Source organism: Macrobrachium rosenbergii, chromosome 3, assembly GCF_040412425.1.
Source record: "Macrobrachium rosenbergii isolate ZJJX-2024 chromosome 3, ASM4041242v1, whole genome shotgun sequence".
NCBI classification, from domain to species: Eukaryota; Metazoa; Arthropoda; class Malacostraca; order Decapoda; family Palaemonidae; genus Macrobrachium; species Macrobrachium rosenbergii.
In genome coordinates this window covers 60,283,580-60,300,023 of record NC_089743.1, presented here as the reverse complement: position 1 = coordinate 60,300,023, position 16,444 = coordinate 60,283,580, and the positions used below count along the sequence as shown (strand labels likewise).

At 45.2% G+C, this 16,444-nt stretch overlaps 1 protein-coding gene across 1 annotated transcript in view; it reads left to right on the top strand.

Annotated features, from left to right (window-relative positions):
• The first annotated feature begins 736 nt into the window (after positions 1 to 736).
• LOC136856130 (acyl-CoA:lysophosphatidylglycerol acyltransferase 1-like) overlaps positions 737 to 16,444 on the top strand; it is a 134,298-nt gene continuing 118,590 nt past the window's right edge. The window contains exon 1 of the mRNA XM_067133786.1: positions 737 to 887. The gene's annotated coding sequence lies outside the window, so the exon portion shown is untranslated. The remainder of the gene's footprint in view (positions 888 to 16,444) is intronic.

Genomic DNA, 16,444 nt, shown 5'->3' with positions numbered 1-16,444 from the left:
AAATTCTACCCATGATTACTATAGATTTGTCTTTAGCAGAAAGAACGAAATTTACTGCTTCGTTCAGTCTTAAATTTTGGAAAAAGGGCATTTTATTGAGAATGTTGCTGCTACGGCAGCTTAAAAGTAAAGGCAAGCGTTATACACTAGTATAATGACACACACACACACACCGTAGAACAAATCTGCACACTCAGACAGTGCACACTCCAAACCTTGACATTTTGAAAACTACACCTTTCAATTCTTGCATGTAAGTTTGAAATAAATGCTGCGGCCTATTGTCCTAACATTAAAACCTGTTTAACGAAAAGCGTGCTATATAAATTACTGGAAATCATGTGCCATGAGTTTATTATTAGAAATACACCGCAAATAATGTGAAAATTACTGAATATACAAAGGATATGTGCAAGCGTCAAAGGTTCAGGTAATTGGTATCTAATCAATTCCAAACAGCATATAGATACCATAACCCTTGTCAGGTATCCCGGTTGAGATAAGCTACTCAGCAGAACTGCGGTTCATGAAAATAATAAAGGATCTCATAAATTACGTTTATGCGGTAAAATATTTATTAAATATTCTCAACAAATATTTTAAATATTGATATAAAATTTATATAAAGAAAATTTTATTAAGCAAGATCATCGATAAATAATAGCAACCTTATCAAAAAGGCGAAAAGCGAGAGATACCACTGGAGCGGTTGTGGTACCGCGTAGAATATTTGTGAGTTGTGGTGTCAGGCGTCAGCTGAAAACATTGCAGGTAGTGTTTACCAAAAGACGTTATAATGATAGATTCCAGAGGCATTTGATGTTCCAGACTGTCCCTCCGTTTCTTCTGCTCCTCTTATTTGCCCTTGTCATTATGTTTAATCCCAGGTAAATATACTAATGCCTTTATCTGTGAAGATTTATGTAAATATAGAGGGGTTATTCCATGTAAACAATGCAGTTAAAGTAAGGCTCAGCGAGCATACCCTGACTTGCCATGGTCATTTGTGGCCCAGCCAATTGGTGTTTCGTCCATAGGCTGCCCTCCTTGTGCAACGACGGAATCGAAATGTGTGGATCACACAAATCGCAAAAAATGAATAAAAAATTTGGGTGTTAGGGTGGCCAAATCATGGCACATATTCTGGCCGGCTGTTGTAGACAAGCTCACGATAGGCTACTTTGTTTAAGGGTCTGTCGTTAATGTAGCCTGGCCTGTTCCAAATTAATCTCCCACAAACTTCCGAAAAACGTATTTTGGTAAATGTAAGGGAAACGGCCGCCCGAATATATTGTTTATTAATTTAATTTTTATTTACTAATACAATATAGAAAAGGGTGTAGCCTATATAATAGCCTGCTGTAGAAGTGAGATAATTTGAGAAATGTATTGAGATAATGAGAAATTTACTGTTTATTGTTTATAGTTTTACGCTCATCCCAGAGGGCCTGGTATGAAACACTGTGCCCTGCAGATCTTCCACTATGCTTAAGTAAGAGCCCCTCAGGAATGAACGTAAAACTGTAATTGGAAGATGGTAAATTTCTTATTATCTTGGTGCATTTCTCAAATGATCTCACCAGTTATATATTATATAAACCATTTTCTGTATTGTTTAGTCAAAGAACTACATTAATAAACGATATCTTCATGTGGCTGTCGCCTTTGCATTTACCTGTAATTTTGCTCCCCTGCTTATCTTTTGCTTTTCATGTTTTTGACCATTAGGCCAGGTCCCACCAGTAGGCCAAATGTTGGACAAACCACTTGTAGTTTTTTAATTTTTCATATCTTTTACATCTAACTGTTAAACCAAGGTAGGCTTATGGGTAGCTTGAAAACAGAGGGTAATATTGCAGAATAGTTGTGCACAAGTCCTTCTATATGTAAAGTCTCATTGAATAGGTGCCCAGTGAGGTTAGGTTAGGTTAGGGTGCATTCATGTGACCCATGGAAATAGCACCCGCAACTCTTCAGTTTTACCAAACAGGATTTTGGGTGATGAAAAAAACAAATCTCATGAATATCACCAGTGCCAATTTTTCAGTAGCTTAGACTCAGAACACAAAAGAAGGAAGTTAACCTAGGTTATCTTTTGTACAAAATAGCATGGTCAAAACTTACTTGTCTTACTGGTAGTAAGTGGTTTTCCCCCATCATTTTGAAATACTTTGCCCCAGTACAAGTGACTGGTAATTATAATATAGAAAAGGGTGTGCTGTATATAATGCACCACAGATTAGGTAATTTGAGGGATTCTAATAATTATTGATAAACTTGACATCAAAGTAGGCATCACGTACAGATGCTCTTGAAATTTTTCAGAGTTCTTTGTTTATGTTAACACTCACACAAATGGGGCTGTGATTAGATTTTGTTTGTAAGAGTGCATTGTGGGTAAGCATGGGTTACATAGCAGGAACATCACTTCTTGGGACTTTGGGTCCATGATAAAATTCTGAAACATGATTAGTTGTTAAGTTATAAGTTTCAGAAATTGTGTGGGATTATGGAAATCAGGTGTTCCTTAAAAAATCCAACTACATTTTGTAGTACAGGTATTGTTGCCTTTGGCTCAGCTTTGTCATTTTAATTAATGAGTTTTTGACAAGATATAGAAAAGGGTTTATATAATAACAGGTGAGATAATTTGAGAAGTTTGTTATCTTTTGTTTGACTTATGTTCATTCCCTAGGGGCTGGTACTATACATGGCGGACCCTGGAGCTTTTGGTAACGTAAAAACGTAAGATACTGTAAACTTTTAAAATTCTCTAAGAAAATTTCTCAAATTATTTAATTCTTAATGCATTATTTACACCTTTTCCATATTGTTCTTTAGAAATATTTCATCAATAAACAATACTACCATGTGAAGTTCTTCCTTAGAATTACTCAAGTGACTTTGAACCCAGTTGACGTGACCTCTCCACTCTTGCATTTCTGGATTAATTCCCAGCTTATGATCAAAGATGCAATACATGGTTCATCAGGAGAAAACAAAGGTAGTAAACCTTAGAAAAGTGGTAAGTAACAGTTCTTGTTTGTTCCTACAGAAATACAAACCATTGCCTCTAGTAGGCATATTGCTCATTGCCTTTTATGTAGGAGTCTATATTCCTCAGCACAAGCTGGAATAATTTGTTGAAACTTGGTAACGAGTTTGTTAACTGGCTGTTAAAGGGGATGATTGAGGGAATATCCCTCACTCACCTGCCATAACCAAGCAATTTTTCTTTGGCTGCTATGAAGTAAAAACATTGTGCTGCTCTCCTGGTGACTGATGAGTTAGAACTTGTGTTTTGAGTGATTTGTATACTTATCATGGAAAACATTGTGCATAATAGATATGTGAAGGGTGTGAGCAAGTGTATGTGGCCCTTCATGCCCTCCATTTAGAAGGATCCCAATCATTACTGCTTTTTTGTAGGATAAGATATGCAGCTGTATGGATCAGTAGAGGAGGAAGATGAGTAGTGTTAGTCTACCACTCCTTCCTCCCTGCCCTAGACCTCTCCCTCCTCCTACCATGTGTGGAAGATTTCCCCACGCTATTGATCATGGCTCCTACTCCTGCAGAGGAGAGTAAGACATGAGCTAGGAGAAAGGGAAGTGAAGTCCCAGAAGACCTCTTAGAAGTGTCCTGTTGGATTGAAGAAAAGGTTCAAGGATAGTGGTTTGTGTGTGTGTGTGTTAATATTCGCTGTAGATGGGGCTGACACAGGTCTTCATGAGCGAGCTAGGTTTCCTTGGTCAACCCGAACTTGTTTCACACATGGAATTCTCTCCACCAGTTACGTGTGTGGTAGATTCAGAGCCACCCTCTCGCTCAATGTGTGTAGTGTCCCCTTTCTGCATGTACAGATCGGGTTCGTGTGCGACTGGCCTTTACTGTACATTGCTTATGAGTGCCAGTATGCTCTGTTTGCATAAGATAATGTTGCATCCTAGTCTCCTGGTGGTTTGTCTGTATCTCCTGTCAGGCTATGCTGTATGGCTTAAGCTTAGCTGTGAGCCAGTCTTTGATCTGTTTACCTTTGATTTCTCTACTTGTATGATTTATCCAGACTTGACAGGTCTCTTAAGACTTGTTTTCTCCTCCATTGATAGTGTTGTTCTGATTGTCCATCACAGCGTAGCCCAAGCACCTTATTGGCCCTTGGATGAATCCTTGTTCAAGAGGCCTCTATCAAAACAGTATTTGTTCCGACACAATATACAAACCATCGGTCCTTTACATTAGGAATTACCTACGGCAAAGCTGGATACAGCCGTAAAACTTGAAGAAGGTGGTTAGGCAGTAACTACCATCAGGTAGGCGGGAATACCCGCCTGCCCGAGTGTAAACATTCCAATTTGCTTTCTGCCGTCATGCTTTGCAGACGTGTTTTCGGATCTCATTGCCTGACTGTCGTTAAGCTCTTTATTATCCCGGTGGGATCTTTCTGTAATTTGTGTATAAATTACGTGTGTTTGATATATATTAATACAAACCCACGATTTGTGATAGCCTTGTATAAGCCATCGTTCCCCTGTGTCTGTGTCTTAGGTTTGACGGCCAAGGGCGTATTTAGAGGGGGTTAACCGAGTGGTAATGCTTCTCTTCCAGTATCCTTTATTTAGATACTGAAGGCATCCTCATGTACATTTGAAGATATTAGATTGGGATGTAATATCTTCGCTCCCCTACATTGATTGGGAAGTAAGAGTTCGCTCCCCTTCTTGGGCTCCCGTCCTCCATGTACAGGGGCATGACTACTTCTTTCTACTTGTGCCAAGTGTTGTTTTCGCCACCTGCGCTATAGAGTTGCAGGGAGGAGGTTGCGGGCGTTGTCGGTAAGTTTAGCTTCCACGGCGCCCTTGGTGGCCTCCCCTCCTTCCTTATCTCTCCTTTGGTAGAGATCTCTCTCCTTCGCCCTCTTCGCTTGCTTGTTGGGTGAAGACCGCGAGGGGGGGGTGCCGCAGGAGGTTGGCCAACCTCTTCTAAGGGGCCTCCTCTTGCTGCGTAGGGCAATTCCCCTCGGAGTGAGTCTACTAATCACCTTTGCTTTTTCTTTCAGGTTGGCAGTGAGCATCGCAGGCACAGCAGTAGTTGGCTGGATATCTCAGTTGGGATATCTTTGCATGAAGGAGTCCCGACGTTCATTCACTGTTGCTTCGGGATCGACCACAGTACCTGGTTAGAATGGCATAGTTCCACGTCGGGATCGATCACTGTCATTACTGGCCTTCTTGTATGCTGTGGCACTGCCTCTGGCGAATCTGTGATCCATCTGCTCCTACTGTTTCCTGTTTTATGCACCTGTTGACTCAATGACAGTCTCTGGGCAGCTCTTCCTGGTCTCCTGCCACAGCTGTCCTGATCGTTTCTGTCACTGCTGGTGACTTTCATGTGACGTTCCTGGCTGTTGCTTTAGCTCCTGCCTCCCGAACTGCTTCCGTAGCTCCTGCATTAGCTGTCCTGATCTTGTCTGCTGCTTCTCCTGGTGTTGGTGTCCTGGGCTGCTTCCGTTGTGATCCTGCCTAGCTCCCCTGGAGGTTACAATGTTTCGTGCCCACCATCCTGTAGATGATGTCGGAGTGAAGGTGAAGGAAGTCGCCCTATGGAAGTAGCCACTGTCTTCTTCAACTTATCTTCAATTTTGTCTTCTGCTGCCTCTTCCCCTCCTCTCCCGAGGTTTGAGGGGATCCTGGGAACCAGATAGACCTCCTTTGGCCAAAGGAGAGGAAGGCTGCTTCTTTCCCCTTGATGTCCTTGGACGTCTAGGAACTGCCTCCTTCTGAGGAGGCAGTGGGTCTCACGTTGGCTCCTCCCGACATTCGGGTTTGGGAACCGATTCAGATACCCCTGGGTTTTATGTTTTGGGAGCTGCAGGCCCGTAGGCCTCAGTTTGTGATCCCATTCTCAGTCCTAGAGGTTCCGCCTCTAAGACAGGGGCTGCTTTGGGCACTCGTTCGTGAGCTGCTTCGGATATCGAGATTCCGTGGAATATCGAGTATCCCAGTCTGGTCTGGAGAGTACTCTCCTCACCCAGTTCGGGAGTAGCATGAGAGAAAGGGCTGAGGCACCCAGGTGTGTCAGCTCTTCCTGCCAGCACTACAAGCGCTCCCCGAATGCTTACCAGTGCTCGGTCAGGTTCCCAGCCTGGTGTCTCAATCCTATTGGTTTGAACACCAGAAGCAGGGAAGATTCCCTTCAGGAGTCCTGCGGGACTTCTAAGGGACTGACTCTCTTCCGGAGACAAGTTTCTCTCGTTGGCTCTTCCTGCCCTCGAGTGGGAACCGATTCTCATTCTCCTGTGGGGTCTGGCATTTCGAGGGCCGCGAGAGCGCAGCCTCTCGAGACTGCGCCCTCGTTGCCAGTTTTAGAAGTCTGCGTCTAAGACTGGTTCTGTGCCTGGCTCATTTCGATTTCTTAGGAAACCTTGAGCAGCCGCTCCTGATTTTTGGGAGTCTCGTAGGTCGCTCGAATTCTTCAAATCAAGAGCTCTCTCCTGACGAGAGAGTGCCGAGACACCCAGGATTCTCAGTGCCAGAATGCCAGGTGTCTCGATACTGCCTGCCAGCTGCTTTGGTTGCTTGGCTGGGTTTCATCCTTGTGTCTTCAACCTTAGAGTTTGTCAAGCATGCAGGATACCAGACACAGAATTCCCCTTTGAACCTTCTTCTCGAGGGGCCTTGGCCTCGAAGGAGTTTAGAGTTTGGTAAACTAGCACTAGTTCATGGCAGACGAGTTTCACCCTGTCCAGTTCCGATTGTGTTCGTGCGATCAGCTCGGCTTGCCTGCCCCGCCCAGCCCCTGGTCGCTTTTGCAAGACTGGCTCGGCTCGTCTCAGCTCACCCCACCTGCCTCTCAGTCCACCGCATACCACCCAGTCTGGATCGCGCTCGTGTGATTGGCTCGGTTCGGTGCAGCTTGGCTCAGCCCCTCTCATTTTTTCCAAATAGGGTTCTCGACTCTGTTCGAGTGAAACTTTCTGCTCTTCCCAGGAAGGCGCTTTGTCATGGCACAAGCGCTTTTCTTGCCTTGGAGGTCCAACTGACTGTAGGTTGTTCTGACTCTGTCTCACCGAGACTGGGTTCTCTCTCTACTTCTCCTTGCCGTGAAGGGTATTCTCTTCCGCAATGAGAGGCGGCGATCATGGAGGGAACCTGTTGGTTTCCCCCAGGCACTCTCCTGATGGATCCATGATCCTTCACTTTTAGGCTTTCTTTCCTTGGATACGACCATTCCTGGAAAGAAAACTGCCTTCTGGAGACTGGTCCTGTCCGGGTCCGGGTGTGGGTCTTCCTATAACAGACGGCAATCTGTGGGCAATTCTGGTACTAAGAAGGATTTTGTCCTAATTCGGATCTCCAGTTTCGTAAGTCCCGAGTTGGCTCGACCCTTTGGAATGAACCTTTGCTTGGTTCTGCCTTTCTCTTTCAGAGATTTGCCAGATACCTTGGTAATCAAGGTTCGTACCAGGGCACTGCCTTGTCCTTTGGACAATGGCCAAGACCTTCGGGTCTAAGTCATCTCAGCTTGACCTTGAGTTCAAGCCAGCCCCTCTCAACTCCTAAGAAGTCCCAGGCTTCGGAAGGAGATCACGGAACACGTAGCCCTCTTCTTCCCTTCTGGGAAATTGCGCATAATCCACCCTCTTTTCCATAAAGGAGGAGGGCAGAAGGGAAGAGAGAAAGAAGTATCGACCAGGAAGTTCTACTGCAGATGCCTGGATGAAATGATGATTATCAAGTCTCTGGAGCTGGGAGTGACATTGCCAAGACCTGGGAATGGATTCCTTCAGGAGAAGTATATATTTCCCTTGGGTCTCAGCAATTCTTTTCATCAAACTTCCATCCCGCTTCCTCTCCCGTGCTCCCGATTCAGGAAATGCCAGCCCAGCTAGAGCTAATCGTCTTGGTATCCTGTCATCTTGCAGAAGCTTCTCCATGGTGGAGAATGGAGGTCTGCTTCTATTCCTCTGTCCTCCTTTCCTCTTCGAAATATGAGGAAAGAGTTAGGCTAATGCTTCATTGAAGGAACCTTTGAATATGCTTGCATACTCCTCTCACATTGTGTATCACTTCTGGTTGCATCAACCGAGGAATAGGCGCACACCTGTAAGACTTTGTCTTGAAGGTGTATGACCGAGACAATTAGTACCTTCTCATCAACATCCTGAACTAAAGGCAGCCTTTTGGCCTTCCGAGAATTCAGGATGAGTTTTGTGACACTCAGTAGTTTCATTGAACAACAAAACCACAGTAGTGACATTCGCTGACAAACAGGAGGTACTCAAGTGTTCTATAGCGCACTTGATAGCTCAATTAGCCAGATGCATTCCCGGTGAGCTCAGCCTTGGGTTTGAGTGATCGGGATAGAACATGCTTTCCACTCTCATGAAGATTCACGAAGAAACTGCTTATCTGAGAGACCCCTACAGTCTTTCTGTTGCCTCCCTGCACAACAAAGTCGGTAACTTTCTCGCTTCTTCGTACCAGACCCAGGAGCCACTACAGTGAGGCATGCTGTTTTTTTGGGGGAAAATCAATATATATGTTTTTCCCTCCGTATTTGTCTGTTTCGCTAGGGGTTCACAAGCATTGCTCACTCCGAGTCACAGACAAATGCTGGAAGACTTTGCCTTTCCCCCAACCTGATAGCTCTGCTCCCGCGTCATCGAGAAGAGTTTTGCTTGACCCAACCTCCTGTAGCAGCTACACAAGAAGCAGTTCTTCAGGCAGTACATCCCTCTGTGTTCAGGACTGGGAGACCTTCCAGCTTTCCTTGCAAGCATAGGCTTTCTCACTGAGCTGCAACGGATATAGCTGGATAACTCTTGAGGTCCTCTGCAACACTGTCCGAGGGACTGGATCCGTCTTCGCTGGTGGGTGTCATTGACGGAACTTCCTGGGTCAGAGTCACTCTTCAAGTCTGGACTTCCTCGTCTTCTCCGCTGAGGGTTGCTTCTCTCCCTTTCATTTGTGAAGAACGTAAGCCCTTGCAACCTAGTCTTCTGTCTGAAGTAGCCTCCTTCTCCTGAGTCGAGATTTAGCTACAGACGAGAAGCTTCTTTGGTCTTGCTGTCCCAGGGAACTGTTCCCTGGGTGCATGTGACTCTCGTTTAGGGTTCCTGTCCTGTGTTCTGCACGTGCCATTATGAGAATTATTGGATAGAGTTGTGCCCTCTTAGGACCATCTCTCATCTCGCTCCGGCCTTGGCGTAGAAGATGGAAGAACAGGTGAAGGGGATCAATACCTCAACTCCTCAAATGTCGTAAGTGGACTCTGAATTCATCAGCATCTGTTGTTGGGTTCGAGTCCTTCTTGTTCCCCTCCTCCTTGGACTTTGTATCGATGATCCAGATCAGTCGTTACTTTGTCCTATTAGGGAGCTGTGGTACTTTCCGAAAAGACTTGACATTCCTAACCTGGGTGGCGTCGACGTTTTCGCTAGTACTATCTCTCCCAAGGAAGAAGTGTCCAAGGACACATCTTTCTCCTGGCTTCGTGAAGCGATCAAAGGAAGTACTCAGCAGCTGGTAACGACGATACTGGTACTTTCCACCCCGAGAGCTCACGAAGTCAATAGCTTGGTCCATCCCTCATTCCAGAAGTTTCTGTCGGTCTGGAAGCAAGATGTGGTCTCATAGACCACACACTTGTCTTCCTGTGGTCTTACCCACAGGCCCTTGGAACCTTTTTTCCTTGGCCCTGTGGTGGCTGCTCAACAAGTTGTGTTTTCTTATCCGGTTCCTTCAAGAGGACTAGTAGCATCTCGCCTAAGGTGTTGGTTCTGGAAGTGAGAATTATACCGAGAGTGACTGGCCTCTCTTCCTCCTCCTTCCCTGTCCTCCTACTTCTCCTTTGGGATGAGAATAGGACTTGAACCAATACTTGCTGGATCTGGCGTCTGATGTGGTAAGACTACACATCGAGCACCTGTTCTATTTTTCTTCTAGAATCATAGAAGCAATTCTGCTCCTCCCTCTAGCAAGGGGAGGAAGGAGAGACTGGCAATAAGGGAAACCCTATCTCGGGTTTTCCTTACTGCCTCCGACTCTAGATTCTTCCCGGCCTATTTCGTATGAGTTACGTTTCCTCACTCATGCCAAAAGGTCCAGTACTGTATCTGACGTTTGAACTTGCAGTTCCTATAGTCCGATCAATAAGTCAGAGGCATGGTACTCCTCCTCACTCTTTTGACAAGGAGTAGCCCAGGTGTGCAGAACTCCAGTCAGTTCAAGAGACTCACTCAGATTCCTCCCTCCAACCAATGAGTCTTCCTAATGTAAAGGACTGATGGTTTGTATATCAGGTCTGAACAAATCACAGTTTTTGAAAGTAAATTGTATTTTTTCTAACTATACAAACCTGAGGTCCTTTACATTACATTTTATGCCCGCCTCATGCCACCCCTCAATCTGAACCTGGACCAAAGGCAAACTGGAATGTTTACATCTGGGCAGGCTGGTACTCCCACCTACCTGGCGGTAGTTACTGCCTAACCACCTTTTTCAGGAGTTTAACGGCCACGTCCAGCTTTGCCGTAAGTAATTCCTAAAGTAAAGGACCTACCTCAGGTTTGTATAGTTAGGAAAAATACAGTTTACTTTGAAAAATTATGATGTTTGACAAATGTCATTTCAGTGAAGAATAGCTAAAGTTTTTTCCTCTGGCATTCTGTTTGGTCTTTCTTTCTTTCTTCTTCCCCCCATTTCTTTCCTCCCATGTCCCTAGTGTGGAGTTGAGTCTCAGGACTCATCAGCTCCTGACGGGAGAGATTTTTCTCTGACCACTCACCAAGACTTTGGTTGGTGATTCTGAATGGGACATTTTCTTATGCTGTTGCTGGTTGCAAGATACTTCATGAAGGACCGAGGCTCTTAGTTTGGAATACTGGCTACTTGGGAGGTGGCATCCAGGATCATCTTTCCTTCTCTGACTTTGTAAGGATGACTCCTCTGAGGAGGAGGTAACCCTCTGTACTCATTTGAGGATATGTCAAGTCAGGCCGTAGGACCAGCATGAGCCCCTTCTCATGTACTTTGTGGGACTTCTGGGCAATAAGGATTGTTTAGGTTGTAGGCTTCCCTTTGGGTAGTGTTCAACTCCAGTCAGTTGACAGGAACTACCTCTCACATAATAAGACCAGACTCCTGGGGTCCTCAGAAGAAACCTTCCATCACCTCTGGCACCGGTACAATCTGGACACGAGTTCCTTTTTCTCATTTATTCTGATTTGCCAGTTTTTATTTCCTCTGTTCTCAGGATGACTGGTGGCTCGTCATTGGCAGCAAGCTGGGTGGGATCACAATATGCTAGCTCCTCTGGTTGAGGCACCCAGAGATCCTCCATGGCCCTCTCTTCTTCTTGAGCCACATATGCTTAGGTACTATCTGTATATGCAAGCCCTCAACCTTCATGGCTGGAGACCATCCAGCAGGTCCTGTGAGTAAGATGCTTTTTTTTTGCAAGACTGCAAAGAAAATGTGTAGCTGTCTCAGTAGATCCTCAGTAGCCATGTACCAGGTACCTGGGCTTTCTTTTGCAGTTGGTGTCTTTGGTCTGAGCTACAGTTCTGCAAATTGCAAACTTCTTTGTCCACCTTCTTATTCACAGGCTCCTCTCATTCCATGGTGGAAGGCTCTTAGAAGAAGGAATAGAGTTATAAGAAAGAGGAAGAAGACTGAGAGGGGGGCTGTTTCCCTAGAATAGAAGTTTACAGAAGTCATGGAGACTTTCAAGGCAAGATTTAGAATATCTTCCACATTCAGTGTTCCTTATGAAGGCTAAGGATGTAGAAATAGGCTGACTCTCATGACCCCTCTCATTAACTTTGGATACTTTGACTTCTGCAGTTTTTTTTTTTTACTGTATGTGCATCCCAAATCACCTTTCTTGTCAGCAAAAGTAAATTTTGGGTAATTTCTCTCTTGACATAACCCCTTTTGCCATCTCTCTCCTCTGTTATTGCCTTAATATTTCAAAAAACAAAAAAATAGTGTCCATACCATCTTCAGCCTGTCATGCACTGGACTGGACTCTAAAAACAAACCTTGTTTGGACAGTGGGAGCTTTGACAAAGAAGACTGAAGATTGCACAGCACTGCCGGACAATTTTACTGCAGGCTGGCTAGGAGTTTTATCCTGTATGGCCAAGGCAGTTCGTGATGGATCGCAAGAATTGGCTGCTCTCTTTACCTTAGGCTTATTGAAGAAGAGGGAGCTGGGGTGTTTATTTGTCACCAAGAGAGTCATTCCTCAGAAATCGTCTCTGCTCTTCGCTCCGTTGGACCGAGATAGTCTGTTTCCCAGGGCTACTTTGCTAATGCATTCCACTAAATGCCCAAAGCAGTTGATTCGGACACCTGCGGAGCCGTTAGTGTAAGGGTTGCCTCTCCTTTGCAGCAGCAGCAGCCTTTCTTGGCGGCAGAGCAGGGTATCAGTCCCGATCATGTACTAAGCCCCGTGCACGTCATCAAGTCATTTACCAGACCCTCTTCTAGCAAGTGAGGATCCGGTCCTCCATGTGCCGGTGGGAGCAAGACTTCTCCATTTTTGGAGGAAATGGGAAGTCAAGAGTGCAGAACCATGGATGATAGAAGTTTTGAGAGAGGGGTACTCAATCCCATTCAACGCAAAGCCCCCGTTGACATCGCCTCCCGTCAACTTGACAGCCTACTCCGTAGACTCACGGAGGTTTTTGACCCTGTCAAAGGAGGTTACCTCCCCACTCAAAAAAGGGGCTTTAGAAGTTGTGAAAGACATGAACTCGAAGGGGTTGGACCTAAGTGCTCTGAATTTTTTCACAAAGACCACGAAATTCAGGATGGAAACCAATCAGTCAGTGCTGTCCTCCATTCGTCAAGGAGATTGTATAGTTAAAATAGATATGGAGGATGCATACTTTCACATTCCAGTCCACCCAGAATCCAGAAAGTACTTGAGATTCATGTTCCAGGGCAGGATCTACCAGTTTCAAGCCCTCTGTTTTGGTCTTTCAACATTCCCACAGGTCTTCAGCAGGGTTCTCACTCCCAGTAGCAAAGTGGCTACATTTGATGGGCATCAGTATAAGCCTGTATCTCGAAGACTGGCTCATACGCTCCACGTCAAGAAACCGTTGCACAGAGGACTTACAGAAGACCCTCTCCCTTGTCCAGGATCCGGGCCTTCTGATCAACTTTTCCAAGTCGCAACTAGTCCTGACTCAGTTGATCATCTATTTAGGGATGATGATCGACTCTCAGAGTTTTCGGGCTTTTCCGTCACAGAGAAGAATTCTTTCTTGCCTGCAGAAGATTCATAAATTTCTTGTTCTCCCTTCCTGCTCAGCCAAGGAGTGGATGAGTCTTGGGTACTCTTTCCTCCATAGAGAAGTTTGTGCCGTTAGGGAGACTGCACTCGAGACCCTCTCCAGTTCTTCCTAAAGACCAACTGGTGCAGGAAAATGTCTCCGGATTCATTTGTCTTCCCCATTACTGCTGAAATCACGGAGGACCTTCAGTGGTGGCTGGGAGAAGAGAAGTCTTTATTCCCTCTGAACCCAAGCCTAACCTTGTTCTCAGATGTGTCGGACCTAGGATAGGGAGCTCATTTACAGAACTTGGAAGTTGCAGGGACCTGGTTGCAAGAAGAAAGATTGCTCCACGTCAGTGTAAAGGAGCTGAAAGCGATGCAGCTGGCTCTTCAGCATTTTGCTTCAGTGACATAACAAAATAATTGCAGTCCACTTGGACAAATAACGGCGCTGGCCTACATAAGAAACCAGGGAGGCATGCACTCTTTCTCTCTCTGCCAGGTGGCCAGATACCTTCTCATTTGGACCCAGAACAACCGTACTCAGAGCATCACTTGCTTCATTCAGGGCAAGATGAATGTTCTTTTAGACGAGTTGAGTCGCCGCAGACAGGTCCTACCGACAGAGTGGATGCTAAAGCGGCAGGTGTGCACCGACCTGTGGAAACGGTGGGTGAAGCCGTTGATAGGCGTTTGCGACGTTGAAGAATCAACGTCTTCCCCTGTATTGCTCACCAGTTCCAGACCCTCTGGCTTGGGCAACAGATGCTGTGCTCCAGGACTGGTCCGACCTGGACATGTATGCCTTTCCTCTACAGTAAACCCCCGTATTCATTGGGGATGCATACTGCACTCCACCGTGAATAGCTAAAATCCACAAATACTTAAAACCCCTCTAAAAACCCTTAGAACTGCCTATTTTGATAATTTAAACACAAAAGAACCCTCTAAAAATGCTAATACCTGAATATTTTAATAGTTTTATCACAAAAAGTGCATTTAGTCATGAAAATGATATGAAAATACAGTAATTAGTGAATATATTGCAATACACTCCCTGAACACCTGAATTAGCCCTGGTTACCCACCAGCCCGAACTATATCCCCGTAACTTTTACCCACTAATTGGGTAATTAACTGTCAGCATTACCAACGCTTACAGGAAATCTTGTCAAGATGAGTTACCTGAAGTACTGTTGGCAACGCTGCTGCAAGTCCCAGCCGCGCGAGGGCAGGTTCCCCAATTGCTTTCTGTTCGCCTTGCTGCATGGATGTTTCCTGTTTCAGGCGAACTTTTGGTTATTAGCCTGACCCCCATATACTGACTTTATTGATATTGGATAACGACTTGGACCAGATTTTCGCCTTTTCTCCTGGATTGTTCTGTCGCCTGGCTTTGGATTTCCTCTCCCGTCTAGACTCTGGCTCGTTTTGTACCTGCGATGGATAGATTGGATAAAAAGAAGCCCCCCTTGAATAGCACAACTGCTTCAACTTTGGCTACAACAACTGCGACCGACACCGCAACTGCTGGAGATGCTGCAACTGACCAATCATGCACAGCTTGCAAACAGAGGATGAGTACCCTCAAACATGACAGACAATCAGTTTGTATAGCTTGTAGGAAGGTGCAATGTAGCTTAGCTTTGAGATGTGATGAATGTAGGTCATGGTCAAAAGATCAGAGGGAGGATTATGTTAAGCACAGAAAATCTCTAGCCTCCAAGAGCAAATGTAGGGAACCAGCTGCAGAAACTCAGAGTTTAGATAAAGAGGCTCTAGAAATGGAGTTATTCAGGAAATTGGAAGATAAATTATCAGTTAGCATGGCAGATTTATTTTCTAGCTTTATGACTAAGTTATCAGAATTCAAAGAACAAAATATAGGTAATAGGGAAATAGAAACTAACTGTTCTTTTTCAGCTCCCCTGCCTGTTCCAGAACCAGCCCTAACGGGTGCCGGGGGTCATGGAGAACTGCAAACCTCGAAGGTAGGATCTGCTGGCCCCTCGGGCGCAGAGCAGCCAGTGTTAGCGGCAGATTTCCCCCTTTCTTCAGATAATGTAAGTCCAGAGGTGAATCTAGAAATAGGATTGACACAAACGAATAGGGATAGTGAGGTAGCAAAGAGTGTAGGAGAGAAATTGAAGGTGCAGCCTTTTTCGGGGACTGGTGTAATTAAGGCTCTGGAATCCCTGGTAGATCCAGTGGCGGTTCTTTTTCCTGCTGCAGTCTCCTTGCAACAAAATGTTGTTAAATTGGTTGAGGAGGATGTAGATGTAGTAGTAAGTTTGCCAGGTTCAGGAAGGTTGGAGGATTTCCCTTGCTCTTGTAGACTTCCTTTTCCTTCTGGGGATAAATTCTCATAGGTTGGTGATGATTCATTTGATAGAACATTAAATGTAGCAGAATATAATGCTAATTTACTGGGTCTTTCTAAAGGGTATAGGTCATTGGTCAGACAGTATTTCAATATAGGGTTTTCAAATATCCACGATCATGTAATGAAGAATTTCCCGGATTTCACAAATGATGTATTGCAGGACTATCAGGGAGGAGCGGAATCTGTATATTTTCTTTCTCTAAAATCTATGGCCTCTTCTGTAACTTCAGATTTCTCCCTATCCTCTATGGCTTCCAAACCATCTTGCGCTACTCTTTCTCAACCTTCCCTCTCTAGCCACCTTTCGGGGAACATTCTGGGTTCTTTGGTAGCTCATCCAGCATCTATGCCACTAGCGGGTTTGCCTTTGGTGCCATCCACAGCAAATCCCGTACCATCGCAGGCTTCTGATATAGATACTGAGGTTCCGATAGTTTCCGCAATTCCCCCATCTGGTGTTTCGTCTTCTCCTGTTTCTTTGAGTTTGGTACCTCGTAATCTTCCCTTCGAAACCCTTTCGAGTTCAGGGCCAATTGGAACGTTCTCTACCTGCCCAACATCGTCGACAGGAGCTCTGGTAGTAATTCCAAGTGTGGCTTCTTCCTTTCTTCTTCCTTCGGTTCCTCCTTTTTCAAATTTTCCGACAGGTTCCTCTGTCCTTCCGGCTAAGGTTTGATTTCTGGTAATCAAGGACCCTTTCCCTCGTCTTCTCTAAGTAGGGGGCCTTCTGTTCCAGATCCCCAGTCTCATGCGACCCTGCTACATCAGGGTTTG